This window comes from Cottoperca gobio, chromosome 4 (assembly GCF_900634415.1).
Source record: "Cottoperca gobio chromosome 4, fCotGob3.1, whole genome shotgun sequence".
Classification (NCBI taxonomy): Eukaryota; Metazoa; Chordata; class Actinopteri; order Perciformes; family Bovichtidae; genus Cottoperca; species Cottoperca gobio.
Genome location: NC_041358.1, coordinates 13,802,146 through 13,821,896, shown reverse-complemented (window position 1 = coordinate 13,821,896; position 19,751 = coordinate 13,802,146). Strand labels below are relative to the sequence as shown.

Genomic DNA, 19,751 nt, shown 5'->3' with positions numbered 1-19,751 from the left:
TCAACCTCAAACCTCGGGAGAGTGCTGGAAACTGAAGTAGAAGTACATTTATACTATAGTGTGTATGAGTATATCTGTACTATGTTACTCTTCATTGTCTTTGATGTCTCTGCCTTTGCTGCATCATCACCGAGGTTCAACTCTAATACACTGAGACAGGAACACAGTGTGACACAGACTCAGCACCACGGCCCACACACAATCTGACAGGACTGTCCTCAAGTGACATAAGGCCTTCATACACACAAAAACACACATAAACAACACTACAGATGCCTTTCAATGTCCCTTCCCAATCTATATGGTAGATGATCATGGCATTGGAGAAAAACTGGCTTTAACCAATAGATTTAAGACTACCAGGAATGGGTAGCAAAGGGAGTAGACCAGTTGAAAGGCCACATGGGCCCATTGTTGATCTCATGCTTTCAAGATATGGCTCTGATAGTTTAAAACATTTACAAGAATGGTGTGATGAATGTGGTTTCCCGGCAGGAGGGTCGTTAAGTACGGCACAGATACGGAAACTAGGCATGATTTCCAATGTTATTTTATACTATTTTAATTCTGCTATTTTATACTATTTTAATTCTGCTATTGTTATACTATTTTTAATGCTACTTCACACTCATTTACATCAACACTGTGATTATTGTACTGTAAATGCTCTGTCAAATCTTGTACTATGTTTTTGCTGTGAAGCACTTTGGGCTGCAATTCTTGTATGAAAGGTGCTATACAAATAAAGCTTATTATTATTATTATTATTATTATTATTATTATTATTATTATTATTATTATTATTATTATTATTATTATTATTATTATTATTATTATTATTATTATCCCTTCATTAATAACATCAGATTATCCAAAGGGCAAGGAAATCAAGAAAGACTAAAGACTAAAGAAATAGAAAATACAAACTTTAAAATGGATGACCTCTACCAAAGGTCGTAATACTTTCACTCTCTGCCTCTTTGTGAGTTATTTAACAGATATGTCAAAACCTACTCAACACATATCAGCAAAATTTGGCAGAAGCTTTAACCATGGGGCCATATATAGAGCACAGTGTAGACAGAATCTTCCTGGATTTCTTGGTTCGTGACAAATCCTGCAGGGCCAAAACAGATTGCTTACAATTTTTATTACATTTAATTCAATTGTTCTTCTACAAAACATACATGAATTAGCCAGAAAAAAAGGATATTCATTAGTTTTCTTGATATTCCAAAATAAACTTTCTTTAGTGTGGTCCATTTGTCATGAACTGCCATAACTCTTGGAAAAGCAACTGCAAACAAATGTAGATGATATATCACATATGCACATATCAAACCTGCGCATTTTTGTGATCAATGTGATTTGATTTACGCAAATTGATTTATAAAAAAGCCCTAATATTCCTATTTGATTTAGGTATCTTCCAAACCCCCAACCATCTGCCAATAAAGTGACATATTTTTGCAGGTCATCCGGAAGTTAGCATCTCACTGGTTCTCAAGACAAAAGGTGTTTTTTTCCGTTGGGTTTTTGGAATATTGCAGAAAATAAACTGTGTGGCAAACCAACGTTCATGATACTTAAGTTCTGTTCAGCAAAATAATCTTCACAAATGAACAGGATTTTTAAAGCGTAAATGCAATCGGCAGAAACAAAAGGTTAACGTTAGGCTATAAATGAACTACACAACAGTTGTATTACTTCATGTCAACAACAACTGGAAAGGATGCAGATGCTGTTATTTTTTAAGTTGTTTTATTGCCACATTATTAAGTTGGCTCATTTAACATGTGGGACCTTACTCACAGCCAGGGTGAGAATGCAAAAAGTCTTGATGAAGCGATATTTCCACTGCAGTGTTTACAGGCTCAAATAGTCTTTGAGAAACATCCCATGGAAAACAACATTTATTGCTATTAGTAATTGCCTTTTTTTTTGTATTTACCGCAACAACTTCCATCTTTAAAACATAATGAGGCTAGTTTTGCAAAGTGACCACAGGTGTTACAGTCTTCCATTACTCGTGTGGCTTTTTAGCAAGCAAGTTCAGAGACGCATTTTCAAAACTGGATATAAGTATTAGAGAAAAAATGAGTAATTAAAATGATTAAAATATTCCAAACATATTTCATTTTTCTTTTCCAAAGTCCTTAGTGGCTATTTTCAAATGTCTGACTGGGAAGAAATGATTCAAACCTATTCTAAAAAAAAACTTAATGACATGGGACATGGGCTTGTGTACCTTTACAGTATATCTCATTTCATTGTGACTCACGATAAGAGCTCTAAGGCTGTCTGTTCTTGTATCCACTCTAACCTTGCTAAGAGAATCATGAATGAATTATATCACCAAGGTCTGTCACCTTGTTCACTCTCTTTGCGCTCCTTCATCTTCATTTTTTCAATCTCCTCTCCTCCACACCCAGATCCCATCTCCCACTGTGGAAGTCTCTCTCCGTCTCGCCTCTGACATAACCCAGTAAAAGCAAAAGTTTTGATTTGATGAAAAACTACTTGCGTGCATATGACAGAGAAAGAGAATAGAGACTGGCATATGGGACGGTTGACCTCCCTTGTCACTCCTTTACAAAGCAACCTTCATGCCTTTATAAAGGAGTGACAGGGGAGGGATGGCTGAGCTATCTAATAAAGTTAAAAACAGAGCAACGCATTTCCCACAAGTCGAGGAAAATGGCACCACTTAAGTTCTCCCCTGTATGACACAAAGAAGAAGATGAAGGATATTTCCAGGCAAGAAAAGGAAATGGTTAGCTTGGGAGATAATAGGGAATTGGCTTAAGGCTCAAAGATTCCTCAATGTGTCCTCTACATGTGAATGAATGAGAGAAACATTCACAGAAAAGAGAAGAGAGTGTGGAGGTGTTCACTTCATGAATCTCTCATCTTAACAGGTATCTCACAGGGCTCTTAAAACATGCTAGTGTGGAGAGAATATTTGACCTTTTTCCAATAAATGCAAAAAGTGTTATACTTTTGATAGTAGTACAATGATCAACCTTGACTCATCTAGTCACTAATTCCCCCCCCCCCCCCCCAAAAAAATAAGAAAGCTCTCCACATTGGAGGAAATGTTCTTCAAATAAGCCAGCCTTTTCAATGTCACATTTAAAATAAATTTTATAATTTGATTTAAGGTTTCCAAACAGGTCTTAAGGTCTTATGTTTCATGTCTACAATATATCACTGGTTTTGTTTGTCTGCTCTCCCTTTCATTGTTTTGCTGTTTTTATCTCCTGTATTTTGTAAGGTGTTCTTGAGTGTCTTGAAAGGCGCCTCCAAATAAAATGTACTATTATTATTAAAAACACTAAAAAGTAAGGTAAAGATTGTGTGCAATCAGATTTTAAACTGCTGTAACTCTAAGTTGCTGTAATATTTAAGTTACATTTAAAGTTTGATAATTTGATAAGAGGAGAGAGATACAGGAGATCGAGACAAAGGGGGAGAGGGCAGCTGATGTAACTCCTTTAAGCTGAATAGACGAAGGCCTCATTGAAACGTTGGGTAATTAAATTGAAGGTTCCCGAGCCCACGCGTTGTTATTTCACAATGGTGCAGTGACAAATGTGGATTTCATAGAGTCTTTATTATGTGCAGCTACGTAGAACTGTGCTGGTGTTTTCATAGCAGCCTTAGAGACACCTGTGCTTGAACAAAAAATAAACTTTTTCCTATTATCATATCAAGACAAAGCAAGGTATTTTGCATATCAACTGTTTTCTGCAACTTAAAAAGCTTTGAGCTCTTAACCACAAGGGGGGAGGATGGGGGGGGGGGGGCAAAGCTTTTTAAATTGCAAAGCTAATTTTCTCCTCTCAATATTCAGTGTTAAACCAACTCCAAAAACACACTGGACTTTCCCTGTTTCATGATGGGTAACATGTCAACCAGCAACAGTGAACACAGCAGCTGTGTACGCGACTCGGAAAAAAATAATCTGATGCAAACTTGGGTGTCAACATGACTGTCATAACATAAGAGCATGTGCGTCAATAGAACTGGGTTTCATTTTCCCAGATGTTGACTTTTAGTATTTTAAAGCTAGAAGGACAGCCCCTAATGATATACAGGTCTGACAGTAAACACAGCATGTAAGATAATACTGTTTGTACACTTCCCAGAATTGTATCAGAGTATGGGGCTGGATAGGAACATTTCACTTTTCCAGTCTTTGATGTCAGTACAGTCATTAGGAGTGCAAACTAAAATGTCCTGTTAAGGATTTATTTGTGAAATCATAAGCAGAAGGACCAGATGCAGGCTCTCTGTTGATGCCTACACGATCAACTCACTGCTGTCTGTGTGCAAGATTGTAATTCTTTAGGAATTCACATCTTGCACTGATTTTATAACTTGGCACAGAGTGGCTAAATTCAGGAATCTGATCTAAGTGAGAGTTCACACATACAAGGTGCATTCAGTATCCAATCTTTTCAGTGTTGACTTAATGTAACAGTTTATATTTATTATGGCCACAAAGGGTTAAATATTCTCTCTTTTCATTCAAATGATGTGGCTCCTGCTTTTGCGTCATTGTGGTTTTATAGCCGGCTGTAAGGCCAGCTGGGTCAAATACTGCTGCTCTCAGGGGACTGCATTGTTAAAAATGACAAGTTGGGCAATTGATTTTAATTTGTTTGCAGAGTTATCGAGCTGTCTTACGGAATTGGCAGATCACTTTGTAAAGAAAAAGATTGTTAGTATTTTTCAGAATGAGACCTTTTTTCCCTTCAAGACAATGAATTGAAACAGATAAATGTGTTTTCGGATGTGTCATTAAGCCAGTCCTTCAATGTTGCCATTAAACAAGCAAAGCCTTTTGGTAAAAAACACACAAACACAAAAACAAATTCATATAATTAGTACAAGACAAAAATCGCTCTTCTTGCAACACGATGCCCCTCTTGGGTCTCCCGAGGCTGCATTAACCTTGTAAGTGAAGTAAGTAAATCAGTCCTGTGATGATACATGTGGCTATTTATATCCCCTGAGCCAATTAGAGTAGATATGATGAAGTGGCTGAGGGTGCAGAGGAGCACCACTGGCAGGCTGTTTAAAGAACCTTGGCGAGTCCTCATTGTGCTTGCGAAAGCAATGAGAGAACAGGTGGACACAGCTGGCAGCGTTTGGGGGAAATAAGTCACCACATCTAGGTTCTAAGCAGTGTCAGGACATTGCCTGCTGAGACATTCAGTGATCCTCTGAAACATGTGAACCAGAAGTCTCAAATATGCTGCAGTACATGTATGATTGCACAGGATAAAAAGGGGTCTAAGTTTACCACGGGACCCAGCCTGGTAAGAGCAGCGGGGAGTGGGAGGTTGGGTGTGAGAGCTCCACAGCCAACACATTGTTCCTGAGAGCAACATGTTCTCCTTCCCTGGTTTGGGTGGTCACCATAATGAATCTTGGGAACAGTTACAGTTTGAACTTAACAACATAGTATCAAGACAGGGTTGTCAGTTTTCTTGACCCCTCCGTTTACTGCAGCACAAGGCAGGGGTACATCATGAAGTCCAATTTAGCTCAAAACAACTAAATCTCTGGGAACAGACAGACTAGATAAGATTGATATATAATTATAGGATTTGCTTAGTGGGCTGAATGTTTAGACACACCACAAATCCAACTAGGACATAGACAAAACAATGGTCCAGACAATTCAGCTGATACATATGTATCAGGTATTGATTGCTTAAACAATTAAATGATTGTCATCTTAAACTTGGACTCTCCTTTGAATCACGGACATGAACAGACATGAACAGACAGTGAGTAATTGTCTGAATTGTTCATTTCATAGAAAAAGTAGGAGAGAAACAAAACTCCTAACTGAAAGCTAGAATGAGGAATGTGTGTTTTTCCCGTAGCGTGACACATTTCACAGTCATTTCTGTTTCCCTTCTATCTGGTTCTTCCACAGCTGTGTCACTAAGCCCTTTGGTTACGTTACTCTAAACTTTATAAATCATCTGCTCTCACGCACCCTTTCCAAATCATAGAGGTCTGCAGCACATGGGAACAATTGTTTGGCTCGCGTGAGAGCTTGTGTGATGACACACATGTATGTGTGTGTGCGTGTGTGTGTGTGTGTGTGTGTGTGTGTGTGTGTGTGTGTGTGTGTGTGTGTGTGTGTGTGTGTCACTTGTTCTCCAGTAAGGCCATTCCTTCCAGTAATCTCCTGTACTTCAGAGCATTAATAATAGACTAAATAGCAGACACACATAAGGTCAGCAACAGGGCTTGAACTTGGGTTATCTTTTGTTTAAGAACACATTCTCTGACCACTAGACAACCCTACCATCGATCATATTTTTTTATAGTTTTCAAAAGTGTTACAACCAATAAAGAAGGCTGGTGAATTGCTTACATCATTATCCTGGAGGCTCATGCTTGTCAAATTTATTTATACAAGCTATAAGTTTGTCTGTCAGTCTGTACAGAATACAACACTGTATCAACCTCAACTGAACATTAACACTTTACCAGGAAAATAAATAAGAGAGATATCAGGAAGTGCAACAGATTAGGGATTCCTATTATAGCTATTTGTTATTTAGCTTCCAGGATAGAAAACAAGCAATTGAGTGTTACTTGCACAGAAAAATGTGCATAAAAAGTGCAGTAGTAGAGTGTTACAAGTAAAGTGTGAATAAACTGTGTCAGTCTCTACCACAGACTGTCTATGGTTTGGACTAAATAAATATTATTGTGGAAAATTGTTTGGTGCACGTCTTACAGCGTTTCACTTGCTCAACTTATTTATAAAGTTTGTGAGAAAAAAAATACCCAAATATCGTAGATCTTTGAGGTTTTTTTTGCTCTATGCTAATACTTAGTATGTCATACCACCAGTATTATTTTTAATAATATGAGCGAGAATGAACTCTTTGGTTGTAGGGTTGTTTCTGAAAAGCAAGACAACAAAATCCAATCAGGCCTTGGCTGGGCTGAATTACAGGCAGGACCACCCTAGTCCTCCCCTTTAAATGCAACCTTTGTGAATTCCTATTATTTAATAATAATAATACATTTTATTTTATAGGCGCCTTTCATGGCACACAAGGACACCGTACAGAACATAAGATTAAAAACAAGGAACAAACAAGCAACAAAACAAAGTCAAACAGTCATTCACAAACAAAACAAAACAAAAACTGAGAACAGAGAAAAATAAAACAACACTCAGTTAACAAATTAGTAATTATTAAGAATATGCTAATTTGAAAAGATGAGTTTTTAAACCAGACTTGAATGCGGGGAGGGAGTGGATGTTGTGAATGTTTAGTGGGAGAGAGTTCCAGAGACGAGGAGCAGAGTGGCTGAAGGCTCTGGGCCCCATGGTGATCAGGCGGGCAGAGGGAATAGTAAGTTGGAAGGCAGAGGAAGATCGGAGAGAGCGAGAGGGAGTGTAGGTGTGAAGGAGTTCAGAGAGGTATAAAGGTGCAAGATTGTGAAGGGCCTTAAAGGTGAGGAGCACAATTTTAAAATCAATACGGTATTTAACTGGGAGCCAATGGAGTTGTTGGAGTACCGGAGTGATGTGGTCTATGGAAAGGAGTTCTGGTGATGATACAGGTGGCTGAATTTTGGACCAGTTGGAGTTTACGTAGAGATTTGTGAGGAAGGCCAGAGAGGATGGAGTTGCAATAATCTATACAGGATGTAACAAGGGCGTGGATGAGAATGGCGGTGGTGTTGGGTGTGAGTGACGGGCGGAGACGATTAATGTTGCGGAGGTGGAAGTAGGCAGACAGGTGCTGTCGAGAATGACACCCAGGCTCTTTACTTGGGGGGAGTGAGGGGAGACTATGGAGTTATCAATGGTAAGGGAGAATTTATCAGTTTTGGCCAGAGTGTACTTGGAGCCAACTAGAAGAACCTCGGTTTTATCATTGTTAAGTTTGAGAAAGTTGGATGAGAACCAGGATTTGATTTCCAGTAGGCAGTCAGAAAGAGAAGTGGGGGGGGGAGAGCGGATGTGGGCTTGGTGGAAAGATAGAGCTGGGTGTCATCCGCGTAACAGTGGAATTGGATACCGTATTTCCTGAAGATATGGCCGAGAGGTAGGAGGTAGATGATAAATAGGAGGGGGCCCAAGACAGAGCCCTGAGGAACACCAGTGAGGACAGGAAGGGACTGTGATTTGAAGTGTTTGAGTTGAACAAAGTGGGTACGGCCGGAGAGGTAAGATCTGAAACAGGTGAGGGGTGTGCCAGTGATACCAATGGAAGTTAATCTGTCAAGAAGGATGTGATGTGAGATGGTGTCGAAGGCTGCAGTCAAGTCAAGGAGGATGAGTATGGATAGGAGCCCAGAGTCAGCAGCCACCAGGAGATCGTTTGTGATTTTGACCATGGCCGTCTCTGTACTGTGTGTGGAGCGGAAACCAGACTGAAATTGTTCATAAAGATTATTGTTGTTGAGATGAGTGTGGACCTGGGCTGCAACGGTTTTTTCAAGTATCTTGGAGAGAAATGGTAGGTTAGAGATTGGGCGGAAATGTACATATTTTCTCAATTTTATTTTTCATTAAGCCTCTTTTCTAACAGTTTTGTATTTTTTCCCCCCCTGCCACAATTTTCAGTGCAGGAGCTCTCATGTGCAATGGCCTGGTCTGGCCTCACTGAGGAGAGGAGAAAATGCTTCTAACTTACCTGGGTAAAAGTTGTGATTGAAGAGACATCTTGGACATGGGTCAATCCTCCCTGGGACACTGGGTGTATCCAGTATTGGCATCATCAGAGTTCTGAGTGAGTAAAAGAAAAGAGGAATTCAAAGTCAAAGCTGAAGTAAAAGTACATCTAAATATGGACCACACTTGACTAACAAGTCAGTGCAGATGCATGGAAGAAACAGCAATAAGTTCATAGCACCAAAGATTTCACTCCCAACTAACTAAAATAAAATAAATAAACAAATCTTGTGGCTTCATTCTTTGACTTTAACTACAATGTTAGAGTGACCATACTGCAATTAAGCTACACCTGGTAAACAGGTGGTGATCCCCCAGGAAAGAGTTCTTGTGTGTAAGTGAATGAGTACACATGCAAATTGAGAATATAAGAGCAAGAGAGAGAGACAGCCAGACAGGAAACGCAGTGAAGTGGGATTTTGACAGGGTTTTCTTTTCACAGGAATGACCAAGTTGTCTCTGTCCAACGGGTTGCCAAGGCAACTGTGCTTGAGTTGAATACTGAGTGAGAAACACATCTCTGTGGGATAACATCGCCACAGTCACATGCAGGTACAGACACAGATAAAACTCTAACACACTCACACAAATTCACACTGCTATAAATAACTGAATATATACTTAATACAATACTTCACTCTTGGGGCCCAGTTTTAGATAGTATGTTAGCAAGAATGTGTGCGTATGTTTGGCATATACACAATATAAAAACATTATATATTATTAGAGCTGAAACGATTACTTAATTAAGTTGATTGACAGAAAATTAATCTGCAACAATGTTGCTATATCAATAAAAGTCATTTTTTAAAGCAACATTTACAAAAATGTAATGGTTCAAGCATCTCATATGTGAAAAACTGTTGATTTTCTTAGCCTTCCATAATAGTAAATTTAATATATTTGTACAAAACAAGCAGTTTAACTACTTCATGTGGGGCCCTGGGAAATTAGGATGTCAAATTTTTACTGTTTTCTGACACTGTGTTTCAAAGTGTTTAATTAATCAATAAAATTACCTGAAGATGAAGAAAGTAATCTTTGCTTGCTGTATATTATAGATCTCATCAGTCTTATATTCATAAGATGTATATTTCTTATGGAGGAAATAGATCAAATCTAAATGTGCACTTCACATGTTCCTTGATTGATTTTTGGAGTTTCTAAAGTCCTTTTTGTACAGGAGAAATAGTGAACACATTTGCCAATAGCCCCAGCAGGTCCCCTCTCACAAACACATTCCCACACATACCCATCGCCTCTAGGCATATAGTCAAACATGCATGCCAAGAGTACCGAACAAAACAGTTACTTGCAGTTGGATACGCACCATTCAAAAAATACTGTATACTTTGCAAACCAAACAACCTTTCTGCGAACTGTTTAAAGAAGAGGATCGTCATGCGGATCAGGTAAAGTTTGCATGCTCTTGGGCCAAGTTTGGTCTCATACGCTATTAAACATTTGGGAAAATTAACAGGGAGGGGCGTCCTTGCTCTTAGAAGGTGGGCGCATTTACCCGAAAATACCTACAAACGACATACCCAAAGTAAATTGAAAACTGCTCTTCAACCATTTGCACCAGCTGCATAATTTTGGTCTCATTCAAAAGATAACTCTCTTATTGTTCTTGCAAAACAGTGAATAATCACTCCAAGTGCCTCTGGCACTGAGTAATAGTGGTCTGCACTTCCTAACACTATTGGGCTGCACATCAGACTGTTGTGGTTTTCTGGAGGAAATTACTTTGGACTGACTTATTGCCTTTTTTTTATAAATTATTATCCAAGGAGTTGGGTGAGTGAGAGGCTGGTCAAGTATATGAATCAGCCCAATCAGTAAAACACGACCTAACAACACATGGCTTTTATTCTGCAGCAAGATGGTTGTTATTAATGTTAGTTTAACAGTCTAATAAATAACCCGCAAAATAATACCGCTTATGTAACATTATGGTTCAAGGAGTTGTGTCCTTCTTGGATATATTACATGCTGAAATATTATAATTCAATGTTATCTGGACACGGTCCCTTAGGTTACATAATCATTGTATCAATGTTTAAGACACAATTTAAAGTTATCAGTATTTAAGGGGAAATTTCCAGATTTACAAAATTATTCATCCAATTGTGACGTAAATATTTAATTATACTGCAACATAAAGAAGATTAGAAGTTTCCAAACACATGATCACAGCCAAACGTTTCAGGTAGCCGGAAGTGACACATCTGCTTGCTTATTCAGTCGTAGACGGATACAAAATATATATATATTAAAAAAAACAAACATTTAAGAATAATTATGGGACCACACTGTTTATCGACTTATACATTGACCCGATAATAAAACGTTCAGTTTTTGTTGAGCGAGCAAGTCAGCGGATAACAGGTATGTCACTTCCATCGTCCATCTTCAACTGAACAATCGCACGTTTGTAAAGTGTTTTATAATTGTCTTAATTCTGCGGAAGATATACTATATTTGGTTTCACCTGAACATATATATGTCACTTTTGAAGAATCAAAAAGGTGTCCATTAGCGGTAAGTGATGTTTTTATCTTTGAGAGAAACGGAGCTAACAGTTAGCTAGCTCTGGGACTCAAATGTAAACATCGGTGTAGCTAACCGTTAACTGTTAAATGAGAGAACGGCCGTTGTGAGAGGTCCAAACTGGCGCTTGACACTGCCTTCATGAATTTAGTTTGAACTTTATTTTAACTGCTTACTATATTGTATCTCAAAAGCTTTGCCTTACGTTTATTCAAAGGAAAACACTTTTACGGTGTAAAATAATGCGCAGGTGTATTAACAGCTCAGGTAAAATCTCGCCAGCTACAAATACAGCAGTGATACATTATGGCAAAAACATAGTGTGAGTAAGAAGTGAGAATTAACAAGACTGGAGGAACACTCCAGAAATATCTCATGGGTTAGCTAGCTAATTTTAGGGCTAACACCTTTTGTTGTGTGGGTATTTACTGTGGCTCTGTCACTATTTTCCAGCTTTATTAATTTGAGCACATCCGAACATTGAAAGTTCAATTATTTATGGTAAATGATATCATAGTTAACATATAGTATAGTTGTCAGTGTATTTTGTGGACGTAAGCAATGTTTCCGTATCCATGGAGACCATGTGCAGAATAGCTCACATCCAAATGAAACAGGAAACTGGCATTTCTCTGGTAAATTGGGATAATCCTTTATCATAGTTGTCTGAGTAATGAATACAAAAAAAACTCTGCTACATGCTGCTGCCACTTCATCTGAGCTCATGAGTAAGAGCTGTTATTCAGGAAATTGACCTTGGTTGCAAGACCAGGAAGACTAAACATGTGTTTGCCAGAACATGTTGCCCTGAATTTATGACCGCACATATATATTCAACACAGTTTTCACTTGTTGCTGGGACGTATGTGAGATCAAAAGACTTATAGTAGATCGTTGTGGATGCTGATTACAACACTGAACATAAGTTACAGGTTATTATTTCAAATCTTCTTTCCATTTGTGGATTACAAATGTAAAACATTGTTTTCTGATCAGTCTTCAGGGTTTTATGAAAGTTAAGGGAGTGCTTTTGAGGCACAATGACAATACTGCACAATGAAGCAGCTAGTGTATTACGCAATGTTGTAATCCAGCACGTGCAACTAAGGATAGGAGTAGTAGGCATAGAGGAGAAGGGGATATGAAACTCAACAGCTTTTGTCATCTGAAACAGCTGAGTAATTGTGTTTTTTGGCGTAATTGAGTCAATTCATTCAGGTTGATTTGCAAAGCTAAATGCCTGATGTGGTTTGGCACCATTTGTTTGTAAAAATTAATAATCAGTTTGATTTATTACACTGAGTATATTTTCTAAGAACTGTGGCGTTGAAGCCTGGGGAGGGTTGAATCAAAAATATCAGAGGCAAGACTGTGCGACATTAGCATGTGATGTTTGTGTCCAATCAAACTATAGTTCTTAATTTTGTTAAATCGAACATGTGTTGTGGCATGTGATGATTCACATGGAGCTACACGTTCTGGGTCTGGCCTCCATTCCAACATTTCCTTCCTGTATCAGTGGTGGTCCTGGCATAGACCAGCCACAGTGTGATTACTGCACGCTGAGTCGTGTTCAGCACATGCATGTTTACTCTCGAATAGCAGATTTTGCTTAAACATGTGTGTTGATCGCATTTATATGGTCAGATACTTTTGTATTGAGTTTTGTATTTAGTCAAACACATTTTTTTTAAATGAGGAAATTCTGTCTTCAAACAATAATCACATGCCCATATGGACATTGCAACATTGTTGTTGTTGTGCTGCAGTCATTCCTTCCTTCTTACTAGCTTCCTAATAATGCATTTTTAATAAAATATCCACAAGCCACCTGCAAAAATACATTCAACAGTTTATCTGAAGTTAATGAGGCTTCAGCACTCGGTCAGACAAATCAAGTAGATATCTTGTAAAGTTGCAGTGTGTTTAGTGCACGTTTACCCCATACAATTGTGTCAAGACAGACAATACAATTGTGGACCTATCCAGAAGACATTTTACAGTTTTCCATAAACAAAAGCTCAGTGCCGATATTAGATGTAGCTCTGGGCTTTATGGGTATCTTGTTGGAACAACTATTATATCCTGCACGTGTGTAAGTTCAAGTAGAGGTTTGTGATATGTGGGAAAATCTGTGGGGGAGAGCTGGGATTGCCAAGCCTGAGAGTGATGAGGGAAGAATGAGGTTTCACTTTTAGGTGAACTTTGCCTGGGAATTCAGCCTGGGAAAGTTTCTATACTCTGTTTCCTGTGTAGAGCTGTGAAGCGTGGATGAGCCAAGATATGCTTTATAATGTGACATTGAGGAGATGGTGTGAAACAAATGATGAAGCGATGAGTAATTAACAGCAAGGCATGCTGTGCCTTCTGGGTAGAAGTGCTTCTGCATGTATGTGCATGGAGTGTTTGTTTTGACGTATATTTGTAGCTTATATCATCATCTGCTGCTGCTGCAGTCTGGCAAAGAGTCAGCTCCAGCATGGTGGGAAGGCCTTTGATGTGTCAGCTCCAATATTTTGTGTGTGTGTGCGCATATGTGGGCATGCCCTACATACACGCACTCCAAAATGGGTCCACAGGACACCTCTTAGTATCAACATAGCACAGACCAGAAGGCACAATGCAGTCTACACTACCAAGTATTGATACAGTATCGTATCGCGATATTGCTTTTAGTGATTAACTCAGTCAATACTTTATTTCATTTGCAAAGATATGCGTCCTCTCAATAAATGTGCCCTCTTAAAGTATGTTGTGATGTTGCGAGTTACAGGGACTGCGATAAATGCAAATCCAGATGCCACTTTTCACAGATATTGTTGCATACAATTGTTTGATAAAACAACATTGCAATAATTCACCGTACTCACAGTATTGTATACATCGCAATTTATTGAATCATAACCCTTGTATCATAATACGTATTGTACCAACTTCCAAGAGAGTTCACAGTGGAACATGACCGACTGATACTGTATGTTAAGTCTATCACAGCAGTGTTTCCCCAACTGTTGCGTGCCCCCCCCTCCCGAAATTCAAAGTGTTTTTTTATATATATATATATATATATATATATATATATATATATATTCACAACTCACTTTTCACATTGAACAGGTGCTCTTTTATTAAATACAACTAAACGCTTATGTTTATCTATTTTATGTGCACGTTTCAGTGTTTACTTTGCGCATTCACATTCTCTCCTCCACTGTGTTTTGCGAAGGGCGGGGCTTCGCTCCCCACACACACACGCACACACACACACACACACACACACACACACACACACACACAAATATTCATGAGTAACGGAGGTCACATTAACTAATATATTTTTCATCATTTGAAAAATGACTGCAAGTATGATGTCCCTGTTCATCTTATTACTCCATGCCGTTCATAAATGCATAATTTAAGCTTGTTCTGTATCTTAATTATTAGGAGGAGATATTCGCTGAATTCAGTAAAAAGTGTATTGGTTTAGAATTACAGACTCCACCTTTTTTAAATAGGCCTTTGTCTTAATATCATAACCAGGGATAATGTATTCTCTGTTTCCAAAGCAACCATTGTTTGGATATAACAACTACTTTGTCAGCTTGGTGCTTTTAGTAGTCATTGTTGAAGTGTTTTCTGACTTTCTTTTTAGATTAAGCAATGAATGAATTGAATAAATTAATAAAAATAATGATTAGTAGAACTCAGAGGTACAAGTTATGAGAGTGGCAATGGCATCTCAAAACCATCTACTATTATGGGGCTATTCTGGGAGTAGTCGCATATTGATTCATTGAGCTCAGCTTTAGTGAGGCACTAAGGGTTACCCATCTAATGAAATTACAGTAGAAACTGAGCTGAAATATGCTCAAAGAATCGCTTTATACATCCTGGATTGCCCATCCACTCCCAACCATTACACTCACACATGCAAAAACACACTTTTGCATATTTTGCACCACAGCAGAAGATCCCTGCTGCACTGATCCTCTCCCCTCCTGACTCAGGAAGTGTGGTTAGTCCATTGTGTTGTTCCTAGTCGGATTCTCTGCCTACATTTAGTTAAAATGCCTGTGAAAAGAGGGAGAGCAGGAACTGGTGAACCATGATATCCATTTTGATCATTTTTTGAACATTAGTATGACAACTCGTACCTCCTACATCATGACTTGAGTCTTCCTCATGACCTACTATAGTATGTCAGAGGCATGTTCATTGTTCTCACTACTGTCAGATAGAGCAGATCTTAAAAAACTGCACTTCTATTTTAGGATGTATCATGAATTATGGATTCAGTATTAAATGCGTCATTGGGAGGCCTATCTGGGACCCTACCGGCACGTCACAGCACACGCACGCACACGCACGCATATAACCTGTATTGGCAACCTTCTTGTGGGTGTCCAGCCAACACAGAGTGAGCCAGTAAGCAAGTGTAGGCAAGTTTTTCCTTTTTTTTCATAAGTTATTCAGCTATGGGGTTTTCTGTTCCCACCTTAGCTTTAGGCAGAAGAGTCTTTTAGTTCATCGTCTTCTGTATAGGGGTCATTTACTGGTTAAACAAAGCCAAACTTCCTAAATCAAATCAAAGCTATTAGGGAGTGTCGAAATCATGTCTTAGCTATTTGTGTTGTCTTTAAAATACTCCTTTGAAACTCCCGGCAATGAGTTCATCTGGCTCCATTCTGTCATCCCAGCCATGCTGTCCAAGCAAAGGCCGGTACTCTTGGGAGTGGCCTAATTTAAACTTCTCCACTGTTTATAGATATAAGCTGATTGTATAGCACGTTTGGACTCTGTTTATTTAGGCTTGGGCCCTGTGTGGAAATGGTAATTGGTGTGAGTAAGAGGGACTTATTGGACCGGTGTTGACATCCTGGAGACTATTAGAGACCACAGACCAGACCGGCCCAGTATCAGAGGGATGAGCTCATCTTTTCCATCCCCTGTTCTGAGGCTGGAGGGGAGGACTTGGTTCTTAGTGGGGGCTTGTAACAGGGTGTTGACTCTGGATGGGGTTTGGGGTCATAGAGTAGTCCAGGTTGACTAAAAGGTAGGGAGGCAATAGGAAATTAAGTCATACAAGACTATAATTTAAAGTTTTAAAGTGTCCACAAGTTGCTTTTTATTTTGTACTGATCTGACCACTTTTAACTATTTTTTGGGTTGCTGGTACAAAGCCTGACTGAATATCTTCCAATGTGACCCAGGGTTTCCGCCAAAAATGCTGTTAGGCCCGGCGCCTTTGTCGGATTGGGGGGTGCTAACCAAAACCCCTTCACTTTTATCAGCAGGTGGTCTTGAGGAGTTTTGGCATTTATTCACCAACAAATTAACTGTACACACACTGCACAGCCGGAGAATCGGATCAGCGGGGGCGGTATTACAGTCACTTTACCGCACCGTTGTGACGAAAAGAGAGCTGAGCCAGAAGGCAAAGCTCTCAATCTACCGGTCGATCTTCGTTCCTACCCTCACCTATGGTCATGAAGGCTGGGTCATGACCGAAAGAACGAGATCACGGGTACAAGCGGCCGAAATGGGTTTTCTCAGACGGGTGGCTGGCGTCTCCCTTAGAGATAGGGTGAGAAGCTCAGCCATCCGTGAGAGACTCGGAGTAGAGCCGCTGCTCCTTTACGTTGAGGTGGTTCGGGCATCTAGTAAGGATGCCACCTGGGCGCCTCCCTAGGGAGGTGTTCCAGGCACGTCCAGCTGGGAGGAGACCCAGGACTCGGTGGAGAGATTATATCTCCTCACTGGCCTGGGAACGCCTCAGGATCCCCCAGTCGGAGCTGGAGGATGTGGCCCGGAGAAGGGAAGATTGGGGTTCCTTACTGGAGCTGCTGCCCCCGCGACCCGATCCCGGATAAGCGGTAGACGATGGATGGATGGATGGACACTGCACAGCTATGTAACGGCTTACTTCATATTCACTGCATACACACGCTCGCTCCCTTGCTCTTTCACTCCCTCGACTGACCGACCGCACACATCACTCAACACTTTACCGTAGACTAAACGGAGATGATTGCAGTGATGATGGCAGTTTTAATAAAATAATTTCTCTCTCGCTCTCGCTCGCTCTGTCTCTCGCTCTGTCTCTCGCTCTGTCTCTCAACCGCACTTGCTAGCATTAAACACAAAACTGAGTTATTACTTTAATTTAATAAACATCTTAAAAATAGATTTAAAAAAAAGATTCCTAGGCCTGGTTGGCAGTCAACTATGGCCAGACGGGCTTACAATACACTGGCTGAAACCCTGGTGACCAACTTCTACCTAAATTTCCCTCGGGAAGAATAAAGTATCTATCTCTATCTACATACCTATGACACTTGGCTAACTGGCTAATACACTGATGATGACTTGACCTGCAGCAGCAATCCCAGATAGTTCCTTCCAACTCCCATCTCTAAAGCTACGAATCAAAATAATATCCCCAGTAGCATCGCACTGAACAATCCAAATCCACCTAGAAGCTAGCAGTCAGCCTCCTCAGCATCAGTAATAAGGAAATGGGTGCTAACTACACAGAAAACCTTGCTGCTTGATGTAGTGTGTATGTACTGTATGTGCCTGGCCCCCTGGGCAGAGCAGCAAGTTGGTTAGCGACAGAGAACTGTGTGTCTGTCTGAGTACTAAGAGACAGAGTATCATGAGTGGCTGGATGGCACGTAGGCACTCGACATGGCACCCAGCCATCGCCACTACCGCGCCTTATCGCCCTGCATGCCTTCCCCTGCCGCTGAGTGGAAAGTGAGTTGTTTTGGTTTGACTGCACTCACTGCTTGCTAATCTGTGGGTGGCTGTTTGTCTGTCTACATTAAATGACGGCTGCTTAATCATCATCCTTCATCAGGGCACTTTGGGGGTGGGGGTGAGTTAGAGCAAGGATGTTGCTTCTGCAGTGTGCAGGAAATGGCACGGGGCCTTGGGACATGAGACGTGACAGTTCCAACATGAGACCAGGGGAAGTCCCAGTATAGAGATGATGTTTACTGAGAGACATCATATCTGAAAAAGCTGTTGACATACCTCAAAGTTTGGGTGGAGTACTCTAGGTATGTAAAAAGTTACATGGATGTCACATGTAAGGGTACCTTTTTAGTTGACAAAGAAAATATGGCATCAATGTAAAAAGATTCTTCAAGAAAAAGTAATGATGATTAAAACCCAGTTGGGACACAATGTTGATTTATCATAAATCTAATAATTTGTTAAAGTGAGACCATTTATACTTTATTAGCCAGAGTGTAGTAAAAGGTGGCAAAACATAAAAGAAGTGCATGAATGAAAACATATTTACTGCTTGCTGCTGTGTCAGTGAACATGATGATGGTTTGAGAGCAGGAGAAGAGTCGCCCCTCTCTCGTCCTGTTGGCTTGGTTGACATCACGCTACATAGTCATGTGCCACTGGGCTTCCCCAGCGCTGAATTAGGGTCATCAACCCACTCAGCTCAGTAACTGTGGCAAGAGATAAAACCTCATTGGATCGGTTTCAGCTTTTGTCTTTTCTTACAAAGTGTAAAGGTGACTCAAGTTTTGCATCCAGGCACACTATGAAGTATCCCCCTCCCTTTGTTTAACTTTCTATCTGAAGAGCCATGTGCTGATCGCCCGCATGATGATAAAATGACTAATCTTTTAATTATTTTAATCATGAATTGTTTGGTCATTCCAAGAGTCTAACCTGATGTATCCAGACTCTTATTTTGTCTAACCATTCGGAAAGCTTAATTTATTTGTTTGCTGATCTGTCTAATCAATTAAACAACCATTTTCAGCAGGAGCCGTTACTGGTGCAAAGGCAAGAGTACCGTTTGTGCAAGATTGCTATTTTTATTTTTATTGGGAGATTGTGGATGTAACTAGAACACATTTGATGAATGTAGTAGTGGCATCACCGTACCTCATCCTCCTACTCTCAATGGTTCCCTACTTGTCAGATGATAATGGCAGTTTGCTGCAAAATGCAGCTTTCCATTCTTAACTGCATTCATACAGTAACAGAGTGATGACCCATTTGAATTTGTCTTGCGGTTTGTGTTGCTGGTAAAAAAAAAACTGTTGCAGAGAGACATTGCTGAAAAATAGCCAGACTAGTGCAACACTGCACCCCACAGGCGAAAGACCTGAGCAAAGGTGGAGAGAAAGTAGGTCAGAGGGAGTGAGGTGGAGGGTTTTTGCGGGTAGATGGGTGTATGGGTGGGGTGGGGTTATATAGAGACTCATGCAAGGTAGAGGGTGGGAGAGAGAGGAAACAAGAGAGGTAGATGGGATGTGGATAGAGAAGAAGATTTGCTTTTTATTTTGCATTTGCTGCTTTTGATATAAACAGGCTCACCTTTTACACGTTTCTGCCATCTGGGAGGTATATGAAATGGGCCGAAAATAAGAGCATCCTTGCCCATAGTCTATTTCTGAATAGTAGGTGTCTGTCTAAATGCCACAGAGACCACACTGCTCTTAGGAGGGAG

General features: G+C 40.0%; 1 protein-coding gene across 2 annotated transcripts in view; it reads left to right on the top strand.

Annotated features, from left to right (window-relative positions):
* Positions 1 to 10,940: 10,940 nt before the first annotated feature.
* Positions 10,941 to 19,751, top strand: part of sgip1a (SH3GL interacting endocytic adaptor 1a) — a 74,776-nt gene continuing 65,965 nt past the window's right edge. For both annotated transcript variants that reach the window (XM_029429132.1, XM_029429131.1), the window contains exon 1: positions 10,941 to 11,110. The gene's annotated coding sequence lies outside the window, so the exon portion shown is untranslated. The remainder of the gene's footprint in view (positions 11,111 to 19,751) is intronic.